Here is a 22,687-nt window from a genome sequence, read left to right as displayed (position 1 = left end):
AGTGGGAGGAGGTGGCTTGGGGAAGGGGTGTCAGGAGAAGCCGATCCGAAGCACCGTCTGGGTGTGTGTTCCACTGTGGGTCTCCCCGGCATTAGGGGTTCGGGCTTGTGTGGGAAAAGTGGTTCTGTGTCCATGTGTGGGGTTCTGTCAGCCACTGGGCCACTGCCAGGCAGCCCAGCTCTACGTCCATGTGATGCCAACACATCCTGCTCAGCCCAGCAAGAATCCAGTTCCTCAGGCCCCAGCGTAGTCCTCAGAGCAGTGGCACCAGCAGCACCCAGGAGCTTGTTGGAAACGCAGCATCCTGCACCCTGCCCAACCTGCGAGATCAGTGTCTCTGTTTTCACAGGACTCCAGATGAGGCGCGCACATTAAAGCTGGGAAGCCCTGGTCCGGAGTGGACTCCTGGCCGTGTTGCTGAGATGCGCAGCTGTCACGCAGGGCACGTCTGGAGCCTGAAGTTGGCATTGCACCTTCTCCTGCCACCTGAGACGCTGCTGCTAGAAGGAGGAGGGGAGAGGGAGGGTCCCGGGCCAGGGCGCCCCGGAGGCACAGGCCAAACCCCAGCTGGGAGCCACATGTTGCCAGGACCCCAGCAGCCACCGCTGAGCTCCTTCCTTGGTTCTCACCAGGAGAGGGAAACGGGCCCAGTCTCTTGAGAAGCCTTCCCTGGCCGTCTCCAAACCCAGGAGGGTCCCTAGTCCCTCGGGGGAGGATGCTGTGACCCACACTTGCCTCGATACCCTGCCTTCCCAGGGGCCACATCCGTACTGGCCAAAGTCGCATGAGACAGGTGGCCCCAGAGCAAAACGCTTTCTAAGACAGTGTCCAAGAAGAACCTCAAGACCTTCCCGGAAGCTCTGGCCTCGTACGAGATTCCCACTCTCGCCAGACCCCATGTCAGATTCTTTGTGTGGGAGGCAGGCCTGCGCCCTCCGCCCTATCACAGGTCTTTGGACCAGCACGAAGCTCCATCTGCTGCTGTCACAGCTGGCAGCCATTTCAGAGGAGCCATGGCCTGCCTGGGTGTCCCTCTGTGGGGGATCTGTCCAGGCTGTGACACCCACCAGCTCCCCACTCTATATAACTCAGGGCCGCATTCCCTACAAAACATCCCACCCCACACACACACATACAGTGTGATTAAAGTAAAATTCCATCATATAAATATCTCCATCAAGGAATCATACAGGGAAGGCCCAAGTGGCCGTTGGGAACAGACTAGGGTGTTAGTTTTTTAAACAGAAGCCTAAACAATTGTACCCAAGGCAGTTAAATACACAGCGACGCAACACCACCTCCTGGTGGTCACTCGAAGTGGTGCACTCAACAGCAGTTTCCATCTTTCACCCACTTGCCAGGCCTGTCATTGAAGCTTTCGTCTCCAAGGGACCAGGAAGGCCCCAGCTTGAGAGAGGAGGCTCTGATCAATCCAGGGTGCTACTTGGTAGGAGGTCAAGTAAAGGCCTTGATGGGGAACGAAGTGAAAAAATAAGATGTGAGGCTGGGGGATATCACTTTCCTCCATCTCCTCAGGCCCTGTGACCTCAGATAATGCAGAGTTGGCTCCATGGTTAAGTTCTGTGCCGGCAGCTTTAACCCCTCCTGTGGGCCATCAGAGGGCTGACATCTCCAGGCTCCTGGGCTGCACCGCCGCCCCATCCTTCTTCGCCTCGTAGGGAAATACAGCACCAAAGATATCTTCATGATAGCGCTTCTGGCTCCTTTACGTAAAAACAGAGACCAACGTGTCAAGTCCAGGCTGGGATGAGCCCCTGGGGCTGCCCAGCTTCCCTGTCACATGGACCTTCGTGAGCCATCTGTCTTCCCAACTGTCATACTTAGATTGTGCTGGAATCTGGTTTAGAGCCTAACCCCGCTCAGCACCTGCTCTGGAGCGGGCCCTCTAACCATCTCCAAAGCTTTACTTGGCATTCCCATGTCCTGCCCAGCGCTCACCCCCGACCCAAGATGCTCCAGGAAGTGTGAGCTCCGAGATAAATACGTTTGGGAAACGCTACGTCCTTGCTTTCCTCCCAGCCTTGAAGGGTTCCGACACACAGCAGCAGGTTGAAGCCTCCCAGAAGCCTTGTAGTAAAGCAACGTGCTTGCCTTGGCTTAACTAAGCATGTCCCAGGCTATTCAACCTTGGAACCTTTTTGATGCCAAATATCTACCGACCCATTCAACCCATTTGGGGAAATGCCTGTTATCTCCTCACTGTTCTTCCAGCACGCCAGCTTAACTCCCACCCCCGGGCCTTTGTCCCTGCTGCCCCCTCCAGAACAGCCCCGAGTGTTTCCTTCAGTATCCACGGGGCTCCCCCTCGCTATCTCAGGTTTATTCTCAGACGCCGCCTTCCAGCTCTGCCTTCCCTGGCCACCCTATTTACAATTACACTCCCCAGCGTTTCCTGGGCTGTCTCCTGCTGTTTTTCTCTGAAGCACTACACCTCTTTCTTTTGGGTTTGTCAGCCCCAGAAGAATGTAAAAAGATTTTGCCTGTTTCATTTACTGCTCTATCCCTGACACATAGTAGGTGAACGTATGAATGTGTCTTAGGGAGAGTATGGAAGTGACAGTCACAGGCTTTGGAACCAGAGAGAGGCAGACTGAACTCTAGGCTCTCACTGCTGTGGACCCCGTAGGCCCCCTTCCCTCTGTAAAACAGGGTGCTTCCCTCATAAAGTCCTCGGCAGGACTGAATGAAATGCCACATGAAAATCCCTGGCAAGCACTTGGCCCAGTGTAAACCCTTGATAAATATCACTATTATCTTCATCAGTGAAATGCAAGCCCTTCCTGCTGCGGGGATGAGGGTGAGCAGACGCCAGCCTGGGTGTAAATAAGAAGTGTGAGGTTCACACGAGGCTGACGGGGGGCAGCCTTGCTCTCCCCTGTGTTCACAGCCTTGCTTTGGCCACACAGATACTTTCTGAAAGGGGGTTTGGGGAGAGGCCAAGGAGACCCTCCTGCCCCATTCCACAGACGGCAAAATGGAACCCATTCACCCGACTTCCCAAAGCCGCGACCAGTCCGGGATGTGCAGCGGGGCCTTCTGACAGCCCACCCAGCTCAGATCTCAGCCACTGCTAAGATTCTCTTGGGGTCCAGAACTTTTCTGGGCCTGACTCCCCTGGGTCTACCGGCCACCTCTGGTCCTGGCTCCAGTGGCCTGTGCCCTTGGCCAGGACCCTCAGCCCACACACCCCCTATTATTAAACCTTGAGCTGAAAGAAATAGTCCTCGACCTGCTCCTCATTCAAGTTCAGCTTGGCAGCCACCAGCCGCTTCAGGGTGTGGGCCACATCCCAGGCCATGCGCACACATCCCCGCAAACATAGAGATCTCCTGGCTCCTTGTGGAGCACACGGAGCACCTCGCTGGCCAGCTGCTGCTGCAGGATGTCCTGAACATAGACCTGAAACCAGAGGAAGTGGTGGGTCCAGTTCCTGGGCACTGGCGACTAGGATTGCAGGCAGGCCTGCTGGCCTCAGGGAGGTGGGGAGAGGGCACTCAGGGCTGTGGAGTGAGTCCCCTCCCAGCCAGGACCTTGCACGGGACCAGGCTCAGGATGAGGAGGCGCACAGATGCCCCGGGGGCTGGGCTGGGAGTAGAGAGATAAATGCTGGACACAGTCCTGCCCTTGAGGGGCTGACCGTCCGGTGGGGCTCCCAGACTGTCTCTGAATTTGCCATGCTTCAAAGAGGCATTAATAAAGGCAGTCCCCCCACACAGGGCTCTGCCTACACCCCAGAAAAGTGAGCCTCTCAATGCAGACTGTCCATCAGGTCCCTGCAGGGTACAGATCCCGAGCTCCCCAGTGAGAAGATCCAGGAGTCAGTGAGGGACTCTCTGCGCCGGCTCCACACAGGATGCCCACTGGCCCCAGCACTGGGCACAGAGCACTGGGCCCGGGAGGTGCCCTGATGGGACAAATGTGTGAGGGCTGACAGTCTCTTCTGACCACCCCAGGCTCAGGGGGCAACGCGGCCTGGGGACAGCAGAGCCCGTCTGAGGGCCATGGTGGAAGCATCGGCCGCCCTCCAGCCTTGCTGGGTTTGAGCGTAGCCAGCCTGGACCACCTCTCCCCAGGCAGTCGCGTGTCCCAGCGGGCCTGCTGACGACCTTCAGCAGGCTGGGCTCTGGGCTTAACCCGCGTGTGACCTAGGTTAGTCCTGAACCTCTCTGGGCTTGTCGCTTCTGCTGGAAGAGAAAGCATAATGCTCTTCACAGCATCACCCTGATGGTTGTGAACTATCCGCACCTCAGAGCTCAGGAGCTGAAGGCTCAGGGAGGCCAGGGGCCTGTGGAGACCCAGGGCTCATCCTGGAGCCTGTGTGTGTAATGCTTCACCTGTTTTGAGGCTCCATTTATCTTGGGCTTGCCAGGCAGGCGGGAGTAGGCTGTGTGCACCGCATGCAGCACCCCTTATGGGCAATCTCCAGCATCTCCTCCCGGTAGAGTGGTCCTCACCTGGGCGGCAGCACCGGAACACCAGGGTCACGCGACCTCCCCCGCACTCCTGCAGGAGTCCCGGGCTGTTGTTATCATGTTGGCCACCAGAGGGCGAAAAGGCTCCAAGCCGAACTGGAATTCTCACTTCACTCCCACAAGTATCCCAGCTAGTTAACAGCACTGTCCCTACTTTACAGATGAGGAAACTGAGGCCCAGGACATTCCGATCACTCATCCATAGTCACACAACCCAAAGCACAGATGCAGGATTCCCTCAGCCCATCAGAGGTCAAAAGCAGGGACTTTCCGGTTACCTCCACTCCCGGGAGAAGGAGCCCCGGCTCCAATGCCTGAGACCGGAAGGCGGCCGTTCTCACCCACAGAGGCCCGCACAGGGAGGCAAACTTGGGAGTCCTTCCCTCCAGAAAGGTCCAGGAGCCGTTTGTGGGGCTGCGGTTCTGCCTCTAGGCAGGCGCTGCCCTCTGGTGCCCCTCCCACCTGGGAAGCCTCCAGCCTTACCCTTGTGCTGGGAGTCATGGAGCCGCTGCTGCCAGAAACTGCGGAAGGGGGCGATGCCTGTGCCAGGCCCAACCAGGATGCAAGGATGGGAGGGGTCCTCGGGGAGGTGGAAGCCGCTGGCGCTGAAGAGGACAGGAGAAGAGGGGCCAGCCCTCAGACACCCCGGGCCCACACGCACACAGGATGGCTGGGAAGCTGGGCCTGTAGGGGGCGGTCGTGAGGGGTGGAGAGGACAAGCAGCTGCTATTTGATTTCCCACGTCCTGCAGGCTGCTTCACCTCTGTCCAGCCACCAGCACCTCCCCCAGGTCCTTCTGAAAAAGGGCCAAGCTCACAGGACTCTGGGCCCCTCCAGCACCGCTGTCATCGTTGTCCCTGCTAGAGACAGCCACAGCGGTGTGACCCCAGTGTCTTCTTTATGGGCCAAGGGATCCCAAACAGCACCTAAACCCCAGATCTCCCCCTTTCCTCCCGGAATCCCCAAGGGTCAGCGGCCCCACAGGGGACAGAGCGGAAACGGTGCTTACTTCTGCACAAAGCAGGGCACTGGGTCTCGGGGCTTCAGGCTGTTGAGCCATGTGCTGCAGACGCCGTGGTGCAGGGGACCCTGGCCATCCGCAACGATAACACAAAGTGACCAACGTCCCCCACTGCCCATGCGCAAACTGTGCCAGCTGCTCCGCCCACACCACGGCCTCCTTGGACGCCCCCACTCAGGCACTCTCAGGACTCAGTGAGCAGCTGTTTGTCCTCCTGGTTCTGAGCTCCACCCTGAGAGCCCAGAGCTGAGGAAGGTTGAAAGGGACTTAGAGAGGCTGCAAGCTGCTCCTTCTGCCAATGCGGAAACCGAGTCCCGGAGAGGAAAAGTGACTTGGACAAGGTCACTCAGGTCATGGCGGAATCAGGTGGACAGCTCAGGTTCCCTGACTCCTACTCCAGTGCTCCTTCCAAAGACTTTCTCCAGGAACACCCGCAGCTCACCTCTGAGCTCCACTGACAGCAGCATGAAGTGACCCCTCAGGGTGGCCACTGCTGTGTGCGCCCATGAGCGTGGCCCTTGCTGGCAGCAACCCTGGGTGGTGGATGAGCTTCGCGCATTTCACCTGCTCTGGCTCCTCGCTTTCCTCCTCAGTGGCCCCTCCTGGGCTTGCAGAAACTCAGGAGGTCTCTCTGGGTTCTGTTCCCCTTACAATGGCCCAGCACTTGAAGGAGGCCTCCCACCAACTGCAGAAGCCCCCCTGGTTTTCCTCGGGATTGAATCTTGCTCTCACAGGACATGTCGGTCTCTCCTCTCCTGGTCTGGGTGGCTGTTCTCTAGCAGGGCAAACAGTCTCTGGCCAGTTTTTAGAAACTGTGTTTGTGCTTCCTAGAGGACAGAGGACTCAGAAGTGTGGGCAGCTCCCAGTTTTGTCCTCCCAAGCAACAATCAGTTACAGAGGGCAGGGCAGGGGGCAGAGGCCAGTGGTGGAGCTGAGACCACCTGGATGAGATGTGGGCCTCCCCCTCTATGGCAGCGTCGCCCCCTCTTCACTGCCCTCAGTGACCCTGACCTTTCCTTCTTGGCTTCTGCACAATGAGAATCATCTAATTATTCCTAAGCCCATCTCTCCACTGCTGCCTCTAGATGCTCCCTGAGGGCAGGGCTGATGTCTGTTGTATTTCCACACCCGCCCCAGTGCCAGGCACGAGGAGGTGTGAAATAAACCATCACTGAATGAGCTCAGTGAGCGAATGGACAATCAATGCAGAATCTCCCCTGCGTTCAGGCTGCACAATCAGGAAGACTAAGAACCACTGGATTCTCACCAAGGGTTGGGTGCTCTCCACGTCTGATCTCATTAAATTGTCCCAAGAGTAGTGGGACAGTGGAGTGGTGGAGGACTTGGACTCAGCAGTTGGACTACCCAGGTCTGAATCTCAGCTCTCCACTTAATAACAGTGTGACTTTCTGTGCCACCTGTAAAATGCACACAGTGCCTACCCCACATGGTAACTGATCATATACACACAAAAGGCTTGGTTTAGTGCCTAGTTCCTAGAGATCTCTCCCACACACCTCCTATTACCGTTGACAACTCTGGGCTGTGGGTGTTCCCTCCCTCCTTGAACTGATGAGGGAGCTGAAGCTGAGTGACTGCTCCAGAGCCTCTGCCCCGGGCTCTCCTTGGGTGTGGGACATGAGCACGGCCACAGTCAGGTGGATCTCCATGGGCGTGTGATCCCGGGAGGAGATGATGGAGTAGAACCTGGGCTTCAGAATGGGGTGCTGGGAGACCAGGAAGCCAGCAGACACCTGCAGGGACGGGAACTCCTCCAGCACCTCCAGGAACGTGGGGCTGTTGGTGAACTTCCACTAGCTGTACTCTGAGGGCTGAAAGCCAAGGGTGATGTGAGTGATTCAGAGCACCTGCCCAACTTTGGGGAAAAGGCTGTCACAACCCAGTATTCATTCACTCATTCACTCACTCAACAAACAAGTCCATGTGCCAGGCACTGTCCAGGGTGCTGAGATTACCAAGCCTGCGAAGAAATAGTTCCTGTCCTGGTGAAACTCAGTCCAGTACATTTATCTAACTTGTGTTACCTCCACTATCAGCAACTCATGGGGAGGGGTCAAATCTGTAATGTAATTTATTTGGGGCAAGGCTTTGGAACCAATCAGACCTGGGTTCAAATCTTTGCTGGATGCTCTCACTAGCTATGGAATGTCATCCCAATTACTTACTTTTTGTGAAACAAGGATAGTATTGCCTACCTGGTGGGGATGTTATGTGAATTAAACGAGAAAACATGTATCAAGTTAGTACATTGCAGCCACAAAATAATAGTGGTGGAGGTAGTTGGAATCAAGATAATTAGCTATCATGATGACGATAATAATGACAAGCAGTGCCTTTTGCAAAGACCTGGAACCAGATAGTTACAGGTGAGTTAATGCATTCTCTCATTAACTTATTAATTCAGCTCTCCATCTGTCACTCTGTCCATAATGCCCATTTATCCATTCATCCACACCATCCATCCTCCAATACATCTTAAGTGACAACTTTATTCCAGTTTGGGGGAAAGCAAAGATGGATAACGATGGCTCCCCTTTCTAGCTAATGTCCAAGGCAGTGCACTCTGGTTGCATCCTGCAGACACTTGGAAAAACTCAGTTCACTCAACACAACTGTGTCCTAGACATGGGCCAGCGGATGATGCCTGGCTTCCCACCAGCCTTTGACAGGTCTCACTTTGGGAACCTGGGTGGATCCCTCTTGGAAGTTAAAGACCAGCTCTGGGCTTTGGCTCCCCACATGCTGGGACCCCCCACATACCGCCACTGCCCACCAACCCTGATCTTCACCTGGCACAGGGCCTCCAGCCTCTGTCTCTCAGTCGCTTCTGTGGCCATCTGGGCCAGCTTTTGGAGCAGCAGCTGGGTTGGGGGGGTGGTGATATCCAGGAAGTAGGTGAGGGCCTGGCTGAGTGAGCAGGGAGGCAGCCTCTTGTCACTGACCCAGTAGCTGCCTGGATGGGGAAGGAAGGTGTCAGGATGGAAAAGAGGCCCCATTCGGGATTCTCAGAAGGTAGAGAGGCCCCCAGGGCAGACACCCCCTATTCTCCAGCTGCAGGGGAAAGGAGGCTCTAAAGTCCTGGCTCTATGAGCAAAAGGCAGGAAGGAGGTGGTGCTTGGAGAAAGGATTGCCAGGAAAGGCTGATCACCAGCCCTCCAAGGGGCACTAAGTTGGCGTGGTCCTGATGAACTAACCATGTCCTTCCCTGGCCCAGACCCGAACTTTAGCAAGACACCCACCAGTGATCTACAGACTCACAGTGACTAAATCCACCAAAGACTAATGGATACCTCACAGGCCAGTTGTTCACTCAGAGAAAAGCCCATGACTGCAGTCCCCTGGGTGCTGTACCAAGAGGTGCTGGGTGAGCAGAAGATGAGCCCAAAGGGAAGTCCCAGGGGGCAGCATGCAGGGCAGTCACAGCACAGACCCTGGGGCCAGCAGACACGGGTTCAAACCCTGGCTCCCCACTTCCTAGGTGACTGAAGCCTCTGGGCCTTGGGTTCCCTCCGTGTGAAACAGATCTGATACCAAAACCTATCTTGCTGGGTTGGCATGAGCACTGAATAAAACTGTGCACATAATAGCTGGTGCTGTGCCTGGTACACAGATGCTTTCTAAATATTAGGTAAAAATACGAGCATGACATTATCTCCTCTGGAACAGAGTCCTGATGAACCACATCCATCACCCTACAGTCACAAGGACATCTGTCTCGTCGTCCCCATGTCTCAGGTTCTCTCACCTTCTCCTGGACAGTGGGGAGCACTGCCAGGCTCTGCCTCTCTGATCCCATTTTCTTTTTTATTTTTTTGAGACAGAGTCTCTGTTGCTCAGGCTGGAGTGCAGTGGTGCAATCTCAGCTCAGTGTAACTTCCGCCCCCCGGCTTCAAGCAATTCTCCTGCCTCAGCCTCCCGAGGGGCAGGGATTACAGGCATGCACCACCATGCCTGACTAATTTATTTTGTATTTTTAGTAGAGATGGGGTTTTGCCCTGTTGGCTAGGCTTGTCTCGTCTCGAACTCCTAACCTCAAGTGATCCACCCGTCTCGGCCTCCCAAAGTGCTGGGATTACAAGTGTGAGCCACCATGCCTGGCTTATTCCACTTCCTGACTTTGGCCACTGTATTTAAGGGGATACACTGGCGGTGTCATTATCACTGGGGAAACTAAGGCCAGGGAGTCATGCCTTATGGGCTGGGACTGTTTCCACAGCTGCTTTCTCATAAGCTTTCACGGCCCACCCTCTCAGCACGAAGGACAGGGATGGCTGTCGCTGGCAGGCCCAGGCCCGGGCCCAGCCCCTCAGCCAGGTGGGGTGGCCGGAGGATGCCAGGCAGCACTGGCTACCTGGCCCAGGACTCACCGCTTTCGTCCTCGGACTCCAGGCGTACTGTCTGGTGGGGTGCAGGGCCTTCCACCACATGCTCCAGGATGCCTTGGACCAGGGCTGGCTGGTTGCCTGGGCAAACCCCAAGGTGCTCACCCAGCTGTAGTTCAGGCCTTGGCCATCCCCACAAGAAAGTTCCACCAGGGGAAGGAAAAAGAAGCCTCAGGTGGACTGGTCGCCATGGCTCACACCTATAATCCCAGCACTTTGGGAGGCCAAGGCGGACAGATTGCCTGAGGTCAGCAGTTCAAGACCAGCCTGGTCAACATAGTGAAACCCCTTCTGTAATAAAAATACAAAAATTATCTGGGCGTGGAGGCGGGCACCTGTAATCACAGCTACTCGGGAAGCTGAGGCAGGAGAATGGCTTGAGCCCAGGAGGCGGATGTTGCAGTGAGCCGAGATCATACCACTGCACTCCAGCCTGGGCAACTGAGTGAGACTCTGTGTCCAAAAAAAAAGAAAAAGAGGAAGAAGCCGCCTCAGGTGACTGCAGGATTTCCTCCAGGGCTCCCTGATGGGCAGGCGAGATTCCCCAGGAAATGTGCCCTCCTTTCATTTTCCTGGCTGGTTCCACAAGCCTGGGCCGCCACCCTGAGCATGGGATAAGGCATCCCCACAGGCAGGGGTGCTTGAGAGGGCCCCGGGAGCTTCCCTCTGGGGAGGAGAGGGGCCCACCCCTTCCCAGCAGCCCTCTGAGCCCCTGAGCGCTTGGCCACAGCCTCTGCCTAAAGAAAGCATCCCCCTTGGAGACACGTGGACATCAGAAGAAACCTTTTCTTGTTGCTAGGACAAACCCTGTTCTTATTAGAACCAAGGCCAGTTTTCCTAATGCACATGGGGAGGACAGCACAGATTAATGAAACCTGCAGATAATCCACAAGGCTCGTTTCCCAAAGCTGGGAAATCTCCTTCCCTGCCAACACTTTTCCTGAAAATTCTTCAGAATGAGTCAAACAGTTTAAGTCTCTCTTGCACTCTCCTTTTAGTAAAAGAGTTCAATGAGGAAGGAGAGGAAGTGGAGCAGGTGCTTAGTGTCCAAGCTGGAAAAGTGGACGTGGTTAATCAAGACTAGATGTAGAAGCACAGGCGGCCGCGGGTCCAGGTGAGCCCGTTCTACGATGGCATGGCTGCTGATGCCAGCAGAGGCTCCTCTCCTCTCCCTTCAAAGACTGACTTCTTCTGGTCTTTCATTCATTAGAATAAAATCGACAGAGCGTCACCCGAGAAGCCCTGCACTTTCCCTTACCTGGATGGCGGACTCTGTAGATTCTGCCAAGATTTGAGCCTCGTGGTGAACACGTTCTTGGTGTGCATGCTGCTGAGGGCTGTGAAGAACACAGAGACGGTGAACTGGCAAAGTGGCTCTTGAGCCTGGGTGGGAGAAGCCCCCACATGTCTGAGTCAGTGACACCTGGACACTACACTTGCGGCATCCTGCTGATGTGGCTGTTGGGGTTCTTTCCTTGCCTTTTATTCCACTGTTTCTGAATCACAAATAAAGATCCTTGATCTGATACAGGGCAGCCGTGTTGCTTCTAGGTGTTGGGAAATTCAATTTAGGAACCTAAAAATGGAAAGTCCCAGGACATCTCCATGGCTCGGGATGCACAGGAGAGCATCGTTGACATTGGGGATATCTTAAACATGTAGAAACCTTCAGGACTATCTTAGGGCACAGGGCACAGCACCCCGGGGTGCAGAGTGGAGAGTTCACCACTACAGCCTGGAATCACCTCTGCGACGCCTTCTTCACGACCCTTGGCTGCCTTCCCGGCTGGAAGACTGGGGCTCAGACCCCAACATGGCCACAGCCTAGCAACAAGCTTCACCTCCCTGAACTGCAATTTCTCCATCTGTGCCTTTCTCCCAGGAGTGTCCAGGCCCTTGAACACTCCTCTCCTTGACGTAGGTCTCCTTGACCATGGGCTCAGGGCTCAAACCACAACACAAACAAGCCCTGTGTCCTGAAATAAGCAGGTCCCTTTGCTGAGGTCCAAAGGCTGTGAGTCCTGCACGAGTCTGAAGTGGTGCAGGTCCCTGGTCACACCCGAGGTGTACAGCTTGGGGATCTGAATGTGCTGTTTGCCTTGGACATCAAACGTCTCACGGGCTCCCTGGAAGAAGCTGGAGCAGATGGGTGTTAATAGTTCCCTAAATGACGGGGCCAACCAAGTCACTAAAGAGCTAAGGAGATACTGAGTGGATCCAAAGTGGACCCGCCACTGTGTGGTGCCTATCCCCAGGCTCTCTATGGCTGAAACATACACAGTAGTTAAGCGGTGTCCTAGGTAGTCAGTGGGGGATAGACTTTAACCAGAAGCTCCCTAAGGGCACGGGGGTACCTGTGCCACCTTCTCCCCCAGAGTGGTGTGCACAGGGTGGAACCCTTCTGGGGGACTGAGGGAGAGCAGCAGCGACCTGTGCCCTCAGGCCCGTGGCCCTGGCCCATGTCTGGGACCACATCTACAGGACCAGGGGCAGAGGTCATGGCACCCAGGATGCCAGCACAGAGGTCCTAGGCATGAATGCTCCCTGTCATGTCCCTGCTGTGGAGCAGCTCTGGCTGGGATCCGACCTTGAAGGTTTGCACGGCCCTGCTGCGGAAGGCGTCCTCCTGCCCACTGAGCTCATCCCCTTCCCCCGTCGGGGTGAGCTGAGAGGCCCCCAGGTGGGAGCTTCTGGTTGAGGTCAGGAGTAAAGGCTCAGAACTGAGGGCACTTGCTGGAGCCGAAGTCAAACACAGCATACCTGCCCGAGGACACACAGAGACTCGTGTCCCATGTAAGCAGCACCTGGCACCCAGCACCCAGCACCAACAGCCTGGAGGGCCAGCCCCAGACTCTTCCTCTGTAGCTGGAGCATGGAGCTAGACCACTTTCTGGTTCTCTTGATCCCCCAGCCTTGTCACCAACTCCTATGACCAGCTCATGCTTGGCCTGCGGACCTGTGAGAGGGACTGGGTTTCCGTGGCTTGACCCGTGACACACTCCGAGGGCAAACCTCTGAGCCAGGGTCCCTCGTGCCTGGTCAGCTCTGAGAAGACCCCGTATGCACACCCAGTTCCATCCCCTGAACCCAGACTTTGGGTCCACAGGGAAGGGCTAGGACGTGTAGGAGGAAGGAAGAAGCTTTACCTGAATTTGTTGGTGAGCAGTTTTAACATGAAGAGGGATTTCTTCAGTTTCTAGATAGAGAGGGAACGACAGTGTTCTCAGACCAGGATGAAAAAACAAAACAACAACCAAAAAAACACTGCTTTTTCCCTTCTTCTGGAAAACTGGCCACAGCAGGCAGGAGATGGCTCCCGGCCCACAATGAAAGTTGGTTTACATATGGGGCCACCTGGCCAAGGACCTGGTTGTCAGCTGACAAGTTTAGCTTGTCTCTCACCCCAGCTAAACTATAGCAACTGGTGTGGGCCCTGCCCCTTAATGGGGGATCTGGAACAGCCTGGCCTCCTCCCATCCAGCCCTGGCAGAGGGGGCCTGCCTTATAGCAGGGCATCTCCAGAGGGCCTCCTAATGGGCTGTGATTCTCTTCTGGTTTGGAACCTGGTAGAAGCAACAGCAATTGGTCCTATAGTCTCTGAAATGAGGCTGGCTCTCCAGGAACCCAAGACGATCCCAGGAGGTGTGTGACCCAGCAGAACTAGCGTCAAATCCCAAGGTGAGTATTTACTCCCTTTTCATAATTTATTTTTTAGTTCTTCCCCTTCAATTACATTTTCATTCTTCTGAGCACTGGAGAGACAGTCTCAAATTGGTGCTAATAGACCTTTAATACCTCTCTCATTGCCTATTACTCTTTTTAAAAAACAAAGAAAGAGCAGGCCTTGGTCAGGGAATAGCATCTAACTACAATTCATTAATTTCATGTTGTTTTCATTGAATTTATGTTTTGCTGGCTTTCCATTTGTGAGAGTGATACAAGTTTCCTTTAAACATGAATTCATAAATACAAACAGGTAGGCCATTCAGAGAAATAGATAAAATATGTCATAGGAAAGATGATACTCCCATATGGCAATAATTACAAATGACCTGAGTGATCCAGAGTGACCTGAGCACTGACTTCCAAACGCCCTCCGTAGGATGGCCTGCATCCCCCAGACCCTTTCCTAGATCCTCCCGTGCCTGACCACTCCCTAGACCATCCAGACCTCAGGCCACCCACCTCTCTGTTGCCAGAGCAGTCTCCATTCCCGAACGTGCTGGTCACCACCAACAGCAGCTGCTCCTCCTCCAGGCAGATCAGCCTGTACTCATCCATGCAGAGAATCTGGACCATACCCAGGTGAACATAAGCCCTCAGCTCTCAGTAGACACTCTGGGCTTCCTACCCTCCCCAGACACTCTGGGCTTCCTCCCACACCTCCCCCAGCCCAGGGCTCCTGGGCTCATCTGTCTCTCCCAGTGCCCAGCACAGGCGTGGCACGGAGGAGGTGAATGAACCGATTTGAACACATCATTCTTGATTCTCCTTCCCCGCTCAAGCCCTGCAGCTAACCCATCGGCGAGTCCTGGAGGCTCTGCCTCCAAAATTACTGCCTATCCCATGTCCAAACGCCTCCCGCCACGTCCACTGCTACTTGCAATTCTGTGTGTGTGGAAATATTTCCACAAAATTGGAATGAGCAGGTCACAGCTGCGCCTGGAGGGAATGGCCGGGGAAACGTGCCCTCGCCTTGTTATTCTATCCAGGCCCACCCAGCTGAGGATGGGGGACCTGCCACCACTCTCCTGGCAGTTCCGGACTCCTGGGAGCCAGCAGGTGAGGACCCAAGAGTGTTTTCAGTGACCTGGCTGACCTTGTCATCAGTTAGTCCCACCTTGGCCTAGGCCTCTATGCAGCACAGATCACAGCTCATTCCATCCTGGCATTACACTGGCCTGTGCCCTGTCCTCAGGGTCACATCCGTCTCCCAGAAGCCGTGAGACCCTGGAAAACCCATCAAACTGTCTAACAGGTCCCTCCTCTGTGCATTAACAATGACATTGATGCCTGCTTTGCAGGGCGCTGGGAGGATAGAGGGAGGTGTACGCTGGAGAGCTCCCCGAGGGCAAGGCCTGGCTCTGCGTCACTCACTGTCAGGTCCTCAGAGCCTGGAACTGGCCCAGCAGGTGGCCACCATTCCCTAAGAATTGGATTTGATCCATCAGTGCTGAAGGCAGGGGATAGAGCTTAGACAGACCCCCTGTGTCCTGTCTTCTTTATCTGCAGCTTCCTCATCCTGGTCCCTTTCACATGCACCCTGTAGAGCAGGTGTTCACTGAGCTGCCACAAAATGCAGCAAGAGCAGCTGATGGATATTGAGGCCTGGATTCACTGTCAAAGTGTTTCTCAAACTGTGCTCTGTGGAACACCATGGAAAACATTTACTGTATAAGTTTGAAAATCCCAAGAGCTGGGCATGGTGGCTCACGCCTGTAATCCCAGCACTTTGGGAGACTGAGTTGGGCAGATCATAAGGTCAGGAGATGGAGACCATCCTGGCCAAACTGATGAAACCCCATCTCTACTAAAATACAAAAATTCAAAAATTAGCCAGGCATGGTGGCAAGCGCCTATAGTCCCAGCTACTCCGGAGGCTGAGGCAGGAGAATTGCTTGAACCCGGGAGGCAGAAGTTGCAGTGAGCCGAGATCCTGCCACTGTACTCTAGCCTGGGCTAGAGCAAAACTTCCGTCTAAAACACAAAGAAAGAAAGAAAAGAAAATCCATGCCCACAGGTCTATCCTTGTGTATGAACAATCAGCTCTACCATTCAGCCCAGGTGTGTGTTTGCTGGACCATTGGAGGAAGCTGAGGAGACATGAGCTGAAGGCAGAGGGTGAGTCCGAGGTGGGATCTTGGGACAGGTACAAGAAGTTGGGCAAAAATGGGATAATTCCAACCTTAATAACCTTAGATAATAGTTCACATTATTATTTAGTTAATAGGATTCTACCCACGTTAAATTTCTTAACTTTTTAAGAGATAAAGTCTCACTCTGTCACCCAGGCTGGAGTGCAGTGGTGCAATCATGGCTCACTTCTTCCTGGAACTCATGGGCTCCAGCAGTCCTGCCTCAGCCTCCTGATTAGGTGGGACTACAGGCACACGCCACCATACCTGGCTAATTTCTTTGACTTTTCTCTAGAGCCAGGGTCCACCTATGTTTCCCAGGCTGGTCTCAGACTTCTAGGCTCAAGTGAAACTGAACCTCCTGCCTCAACCTCTCAGATTGCTGGGATTACAGGTGTGAGCCACCACACCTGGCCTAAATTTCTTATGTGCCGTGGCACTACAAAATGTCATTATTAGGGGCAGCTGGATGGAAGGTGTAGGAGGTACTATAGTGCCTTTTCAAATTTTCTGTATATCTAAAACCATTTAAACAGTAAACATTTATTTTAAAACATGAAGGTGGCTATCCTTCCATGAGTGTGAAGTACAAAGGCAGGCTCATGGTGTCGTCGGAATTCAGAACTCTGGTAGCAGGACTTGCGGTGCTGCGAGGGGCTGGGCATGGTTGGCTTTGTGATCTGGGGGCTGGTGTGTTCCATCTGTGAATGTCTTTTGAGCTGCACACATTCAGAAGAGACAGGGACCCAGCAGCTCTGTTTGAAATAGTGGGGGAACCAAGGGCCCCCCACATCCAGGTCCGTTGGGAGCCGGGGCATCGAGTTCCACTGCAGGAATCTCCAGGAACCCTGAGGTCCTCCCTGAGCCGGGGCCGGGCTGGGCACACCCTGAGTGCCCACATGGTAGGCGTCTTCCCGGACAACCCCACCAGGACAGGGTGTGGAAGGACCAGGTGCCCGTGGCGGGGAAGCTGACCAAATATGCCGCTGGAACCGGGCTGGTGGGCTGGGAGGGGCCTGCCTGTTCCCCTTGCAGAGGGTCTTCCTACCATGTGAAGCCAGCACAGGCCTGGGCGCCCAGGACCCTTGCTCAGGTTTGGCTGAAAGGAAAACAGACGTGGTCAGGGTGAGCCTGACCCCCGGGCTGGGGAAGCAGGGCACTGCAGGGCAAGGAGGGTCCCTGAGCTGGGGTCTCCCTGTGTCCCCTTACCTGGTCATTCAACATCTGGAGAAGCCAGCCGAAGGAGGAACCCTGTGAGCATAGACCTTCCTCGTTGTGACGGGAGGAACAGGGGTGCTCAAGGACCCCTGGGCTGCCCTAAAAACCTCCCTCCCTCTTCCACAGTCAGCCCTTCTGGAAGGAAGGAAAGAAGGACGGTTTCCTTCTGCAGAAAGCTGCTTTTTCACTTGTTTCTGAAGCTGGGGAGGGTCACCAGAGCCGAGCTCGCCTGTGGTGCCTATGTCACCGTCCATGCTCAGGATGTGCATCTGTCCACCTCACCCACCCCCCAAAGCGGGGCTTGACGTTCCCTCCAGCTGGAGACCTGGGCCACTGACACGGCCTGGCCTGTTTGTTGTACTCTGGCTGAGCATACCTGGAATTTTCTGGGGTTTTTCGCCTTGATTTCCTGAATGTTCAGGAGGACTGACCACACCTGCGTCCGGACGTTCATGGGAATGCCCTTATACACTCGCTTCATCAGCTGTGGGCAGAAAACGATCTGGTGTCACAGGCCCTGCGACAACCCCAGTGAGAACCAGAGCCTGAGGATTCTGGAAATCTTTGGTTTTGGCCCCATGATTCCTCAGTAGAGGTGACGTCAAGCTGGGACAGGGTCTCCCTTCCCAGGATTGAAAGGGTGGATGGGCACTCAGAGTCGGGACTCTGACCCGGATTCCTTCGGGTCACCAGGAGGCTTCCCTAACCCTGAGCTCCGGGTGGCCCCAGCCCTAGATACAGATTCCCTCCCAGCAAGGTGATGCTTGCATGAACAGGCAGCAAAGCTGGTGACCAGGCCTGCAGTCCTCTGGGAAAGGACAGTGTGCCACCTGCCCTCTGACAGGTTTACAGTGCCGGGTCACAGCCATGGGTGCCTGTCCCCTGTCTGCAGAGAGTGATTCTGGGGGCCTCTCCCTCCACACATGACCTTTTTTCTGTTCTTATATGTCTCCCATTGTCCCAGCATTTTCATCCACTTGCTCTTGCGTCTCATCTCCCGCCTCATTTGCTGTCAAATGAGGAATGTTGGAGTTAGCGGAGCTGTCAGGCTTCCTGGAGTCGCCCGTGGATGCTGGGTCTTGGGCTCTGAAGCCCCAGTGGGACCCAGCTGGAGGGAGCCGGGGAAGGGCAGACCCTAAGGGCTGAGAGCCTTTGAGCAAATGAGCGCCACTGGGCCGGCTTTAGGTCCCCAGGACACGCCATCCTGGGGCCACAGACACACCAGTCGTAAGTCAGACCCCATCCTCTAGGTGGCGACCTGACACAAGTGGGCAGCCACCCCCAAGCCACAAATGTGATTCTCACTTTGGAATTTCATCAAACTGCAAGAGATATAGCAACCTGGGGTCAGGTCCAGCAGGGACTGCTGCACCTCCCAGTGACAGCGTGTTGCCCTCACCCGCCACTGCCCAGGCCCACTGCCTCCTCCGCCTCATCAATGACCCGCTGGGGTGGGCTCTAGGCTGGGCTCCTCTTTGTTTTTTATTTTTTATTTTATTTTATTTATTTTTATTTTTTTGAAATGGAGTCTCCCTCTGTCACCCAGGCTGCAGTGCAGTAGCGTGATCTCGGTTTACTGCAAGTTCCGCCTCCAGGGTTCATGTCATTCCCCTGCCTCAGCCTCCCGAGTAGCTGGGACTACAGGTGCCGCCACCACACCCAGCTAATTCTTTTTTTTTTTTGTATTTTTAGTAGAGACAGAGTTTCACCATGTTAGCCAGGATGGTCTCAATCTCCTGACCTTGTGATCTGCCTGCCTCAGCCTCCCAAAGTGCTGGGATTACAGGCATAAGCGACCACAGCCGGCCCTAGGCTCTTCTTACCTGGTCCCAGATCCCTTCCTAGCACCAGACCCTGGGTCATTAGCCTCAAGATCTGTTGCCTCCCTGGCCTCTCCGTGAGATGCCCAGAACGAGACCCTGCCCATCTTCTCCCCCATTCCCCTAAGGCCACAGCCCCCACTGTCCCCATGCCTTTCCCCCTTCCCCATGGGGACAGTGAGGGCTGTAGCTGTAGGGAAATGGGGAAGAACAGGGGCAGGTGGGCCCCCAGAGACCAGAGATCTGCTGGACAATAGCCCCGAGGCTGGGCCAGGCGTCCCCTCACCCTGTGGCCACAACCCTTGGATCTCACTGGGGTTGTCTCCAAGTGGACAGGGCCAGACCCTCAGGCTGCCCCGCTCCTCTTGTGCTGACTTGTGGACAGAACTGCTGAGAGCCCAGGGGCCTGACCTAGCCCAGTCTCCAGTCCCACTGGGCTCCTTAGATGGGCCCCGCAATGCTGGCCTAACAACCACCTCGGGCTGGACCTGCAGGGGAGCCAGGGAGGAGTTCTGACCCTGGAAAGGAGGTTGGCCCGACCTGGGGAGACATGTCCTGCATCAGAATGACCTTCCTAAAAGAAAACCCATCCCTGAGCTGAGACAGGTGATTTAGGGGCTGAGGGGAGCACAGAGGACTCACTGCAGAATCCCAAAGTGATCAATGCTGCTGTAGATTCCAACAGGCTCAGGCCCCATGTCCTCTGGCAGCCCAGCTCGGTGTCCCTGTAACCCAGAGGCAGCCTTGGTGAGGGGTCCAAGGTAAAGAGTGCAAGGGCCTGTGGGTAGTGGCCACCCGTGCCCACCCTGTGCTCCTAGGGAGCCCAGGACCCTTTGACCAGGGTGCACTGGAAGAGACCTCCCTCCAAGGAGCAGACCGACCTGTACCTTCTCATACTTCATAATGATGTCCTCTCGCTCCTCCGAAGTATCTGAGTCCTCTACCATGTCCATCCTGTGAGACAAAAACGTCTAAAGGTTACACCGTACCTGAGAACTTTGGTAAACACCTGAACTGCTCCTGCCCAGCTCCCAGATGCTGCCTGGCTGTGTAACGGCCATTCCACCACTGCCCTCAGGTGAAAAGGGGCCAGACCCAGTGGCCCACACCTGCACAGGTCTCTGGAGTCTCAAGCTCCCAGTAGGGGTGGGCATCTTCCCAAGGACTTGAGGACAGTGGGACCTGGATAGAGAGTTCTGTTGTCCCCAAATGCCATGAAATGGGCACACACCTGCCCTGGCAGTTTCAATGGTGTCCACCTGCCGAAGGTGAAGGGTCTATGATGGGCTATTCCAGGGATGTGGAGGCAGACTGAGGAGAGGGACCAGAGGTCTCTGTACGATCTGCCTCCTGGGATTCTCAGGGACCACAGAGATGATCAGTTTCCTACGGGGAACAAGATCTCTCCTGACTGCACGGTTCTGCTCCGCTCATCACTTTGGCTCCCGTGGCCCTTCAGTCTGAACAGTGAAGCCACTTTAGGAACAACAGGTTTAGGGGATGAAAATAAGCTACTGTGTCCAAAGCAGTCTCTGTGCTCGTGGAAACCACATCTCTTGGGGAGGGTCTGTGGACTCCACCATTGTGAGGTGTCCATACAGGAGGGGGCCTCATTGTCCTGGGTCACTGAGGAAGAACAGTGGGTCCTTGGTCCTGGGGAACACCTAGATGCATCATCCCTCCTGGGAACACTTGGGGCAAAAGGAGGGCAAGGCCTGGATAGGACCAGACAGAGAAATACTTGGGGACAACCCCAGTTCCTGGACCCCTTTGAACAGGATGGAAGATAGTCTCCCTCCAGCCAGCTCTCCAGGGCTCCTTCATTTTCCACAGCTGCTCAAAGGCAGAAGGCTCCCCATGCCACTCCCGGACAAGGGACCATGTGTGTCTAGTGGGTCTCACAGGGACCATCAGGACCCAGCTTAGGCCCCAGATGTGTTCTGAGGACCCTCCCCTCCTTCCCACCCACAGTGGATCCATCCCAGTGGCTCTGCCAGGGCTAGGCTCTGCCCCCTCGGGATCGGAAACCTGGACAGATTTGAGATCTAGGGCAGGGAGACCACAGGGTTCAGGCCTTAAGTCCAGCCCTGCACATGGCAGGGCTGAGAGCAAAACCCAGGGTCATGTCAGGATTCCTGGGTCGATTACCGCCTCTGACACCAGACGTCTCAGTTGCCAAATGGGTACATTTGGGAATAGCACCTACCCTATGGAGGCACCATGAGGACGAAAGAGACAATCGTCTACACAGGCAGTGTAGAATGGGTGCCCGGTGAGTGCTCGGGATGACCCTCCTCAGCAGGTGCCCAGAAGCCAACACAGCCCACCCTGTAGCCATTGTCCCCAAGTCAGCCTGGAGGGAAGAGAGCAGGTCACACTCACCTGATTCTGATGAATCAGCTGGCCTGTGTTACGCCTCTCAGGGAGAAAACCTTTGAGTTCACAGAGCTGCTCCAGATACCACTGTGTGTGTGTAGCTGCTGTAGAACAGATGCAGGCTGGAGAGCGGATGGGTGCTAAGCACCAGTGACATTCTGAGGCCATGGCACGCATCACAATGGGGACTTGCCTGGGTCAGCATCCTCCACTGCCTGAGGCATCAACATGCCTGCCTACAGTGTGTATGTGCACACATGTATGTGGGTAAACACGTCTGTGCATACGTGTATTGCTTCTCTTGCCATGCTTGGCTGCCCCACTCATGTGCACCCAGTTCCTCATTACTGTCGCCCCCAGGGCCCAGGGCTAGAATCAGATCATCCATGGGTGCTCCCTGACCTCAGCCCTCCCCGCCCAGGGTGGTCCTGAGACACACGTAGGGGTGGAGGGAAGTGACTGCTGCTGTTGAATCTCAGAATAAAAGTGCTAATACTATTACCTAATGCTCTTTTTAGTATCTCTATTGGTCTTTTCAAAATACTATCTCTAGTGGTATCTCTTTTTTTATTTCTGATATTTTAACTGGGTACTTCTCTCCATTACCCTTGGTTATTCCAGCTAGAGGAGCCTGTGGGGAAAGTGCCCTGCACACAGTAGGGCCTCACTCTTCTAGACATGTTTTCTAAAGTCTGGCTCATCTGTCCTTCCACCCAGGGCCTAGGGGCTGCCAAATTCCAGGGAACAGAAAGAACTTGGGATAAAAAGAACATTTAAGGGGAGGGCTTTGACCTGGGCTGAGTCTGCCTGTGCCATCCAATCATGGAGCCTCAAGTCCTGAGACAGAGCGTCCAGATGCCCCAGTGCAGGGCCCTCCTGATCGACACCTGTTTCCCTGTACTCATTAACAACCTCACCTACCCTGCTCTCAAAGCACACTTGGCCCTCATATCCGGAAGCTCTGCATCTGTGGATTTAGCCAACAGCAGATGGAAAATATTCAGAAACGAAATTGGATGCTTATGATTCCACTGAACACGTGCAGACTTTGTTCTTGTCATCATTCCCTAAACAATACAGTATCACAACCATTTGTATAGCATCTGCATTGTATTACATATCATCAATAATCTAGAAATAGTCTAATGTATACGGGAGGATGTGCATAGCTTATATGTAATTACTCAGTCATGTCATATCAGAGATGAGCATTCATGGATTTTGGCATCCCAGGGGACCCTAGAACTAATCATCCATGGATACCAAGGGATGACTGTATAAACTCACTCAGGAAGGCTTCTCATTGGAGGAAGGGCCCCATTCAGGACAGCCAGGGACATCCTCCCTGGACTACTGTCCATTCATCCACCCATTCACCCATTGGCCCCCTACTCTAGGACTGTCCCAATGACAGCCCTAGCAAGTGGAGACAACAAAAAATACCGGCTCACGTTGTCCAGCTTTGAGGTCTTGGAAGAAGTTGCACCAGTGTGAGAATAGG

At 54.8% G+C, this 22,687-nt stretch overlaps 1 pseudogene across 1 annotated transcript; it reads right to left on the bottom strand.

Annotated features, from left to right (window-relative positions):
• Positions 1 to 1,149: 1,149 nt before the first annotated feature.
• Positions 1,150 to 21,574, bottom strand: LOC105510888 (annotated as a pseudogene). The gene is made up of 22 exons (XR_001001624.1): positions 21,474 to 21,574; positions 19,698 to 19,764; positions 19,097 to 19,298; positions 18,814 to 19,000; positions 18,125 to 18,194; positions 17,367 to 17,474; positions 16,982 to 17,023; positions 16,821 to 16,871; positions 14,103 to 14,207; positions 13,064 to 13,113; positions 12,505 to 12,677; positions 11,913 to 12,043; positions 11,176 to 11,256; positions 9,903 to 10,110; positions 8,325 to 8,488; positions 7,144 to 7,346; positions 5,503 to 5,595; positions 4,965 to 5,098; positions 4,356 to 4,511; positions 3,224 to 3,420; positions 3,153 to 3,154; positions 1,150 to 1,721 (listed from the first exon to the last, which is right to left on the bottom strand). The product of XR_001001624.1 is annotated as a nitric oxide synthase, inducible-like (transcript).
• Positions 21,575 to 22,687: the final 1,113 nt, after the last annotated feature.

The sequence above is a fragment of the Colobus angolensis genome, unplaced genomic scaffold, assembly GCF_000951035.1.
Source record: "Colobus angolensis palliatus isolate OR3802 unplaced genomic scaffold, Cang.pa_1.0 Scaffold193, whole genome shotgun sequence".
Taxonomy (NCBI): domain Eukaryota; kingdom Metazoa; phylum Chordata; class Mammalia; order Primates; family Cercopithecidae; genus Colobus; species Colobus angolensis.
Note: the sequence above shows the minus strand (reverse complement) of the source record. Positions and strands in the feature narration are given on the sequence as shown.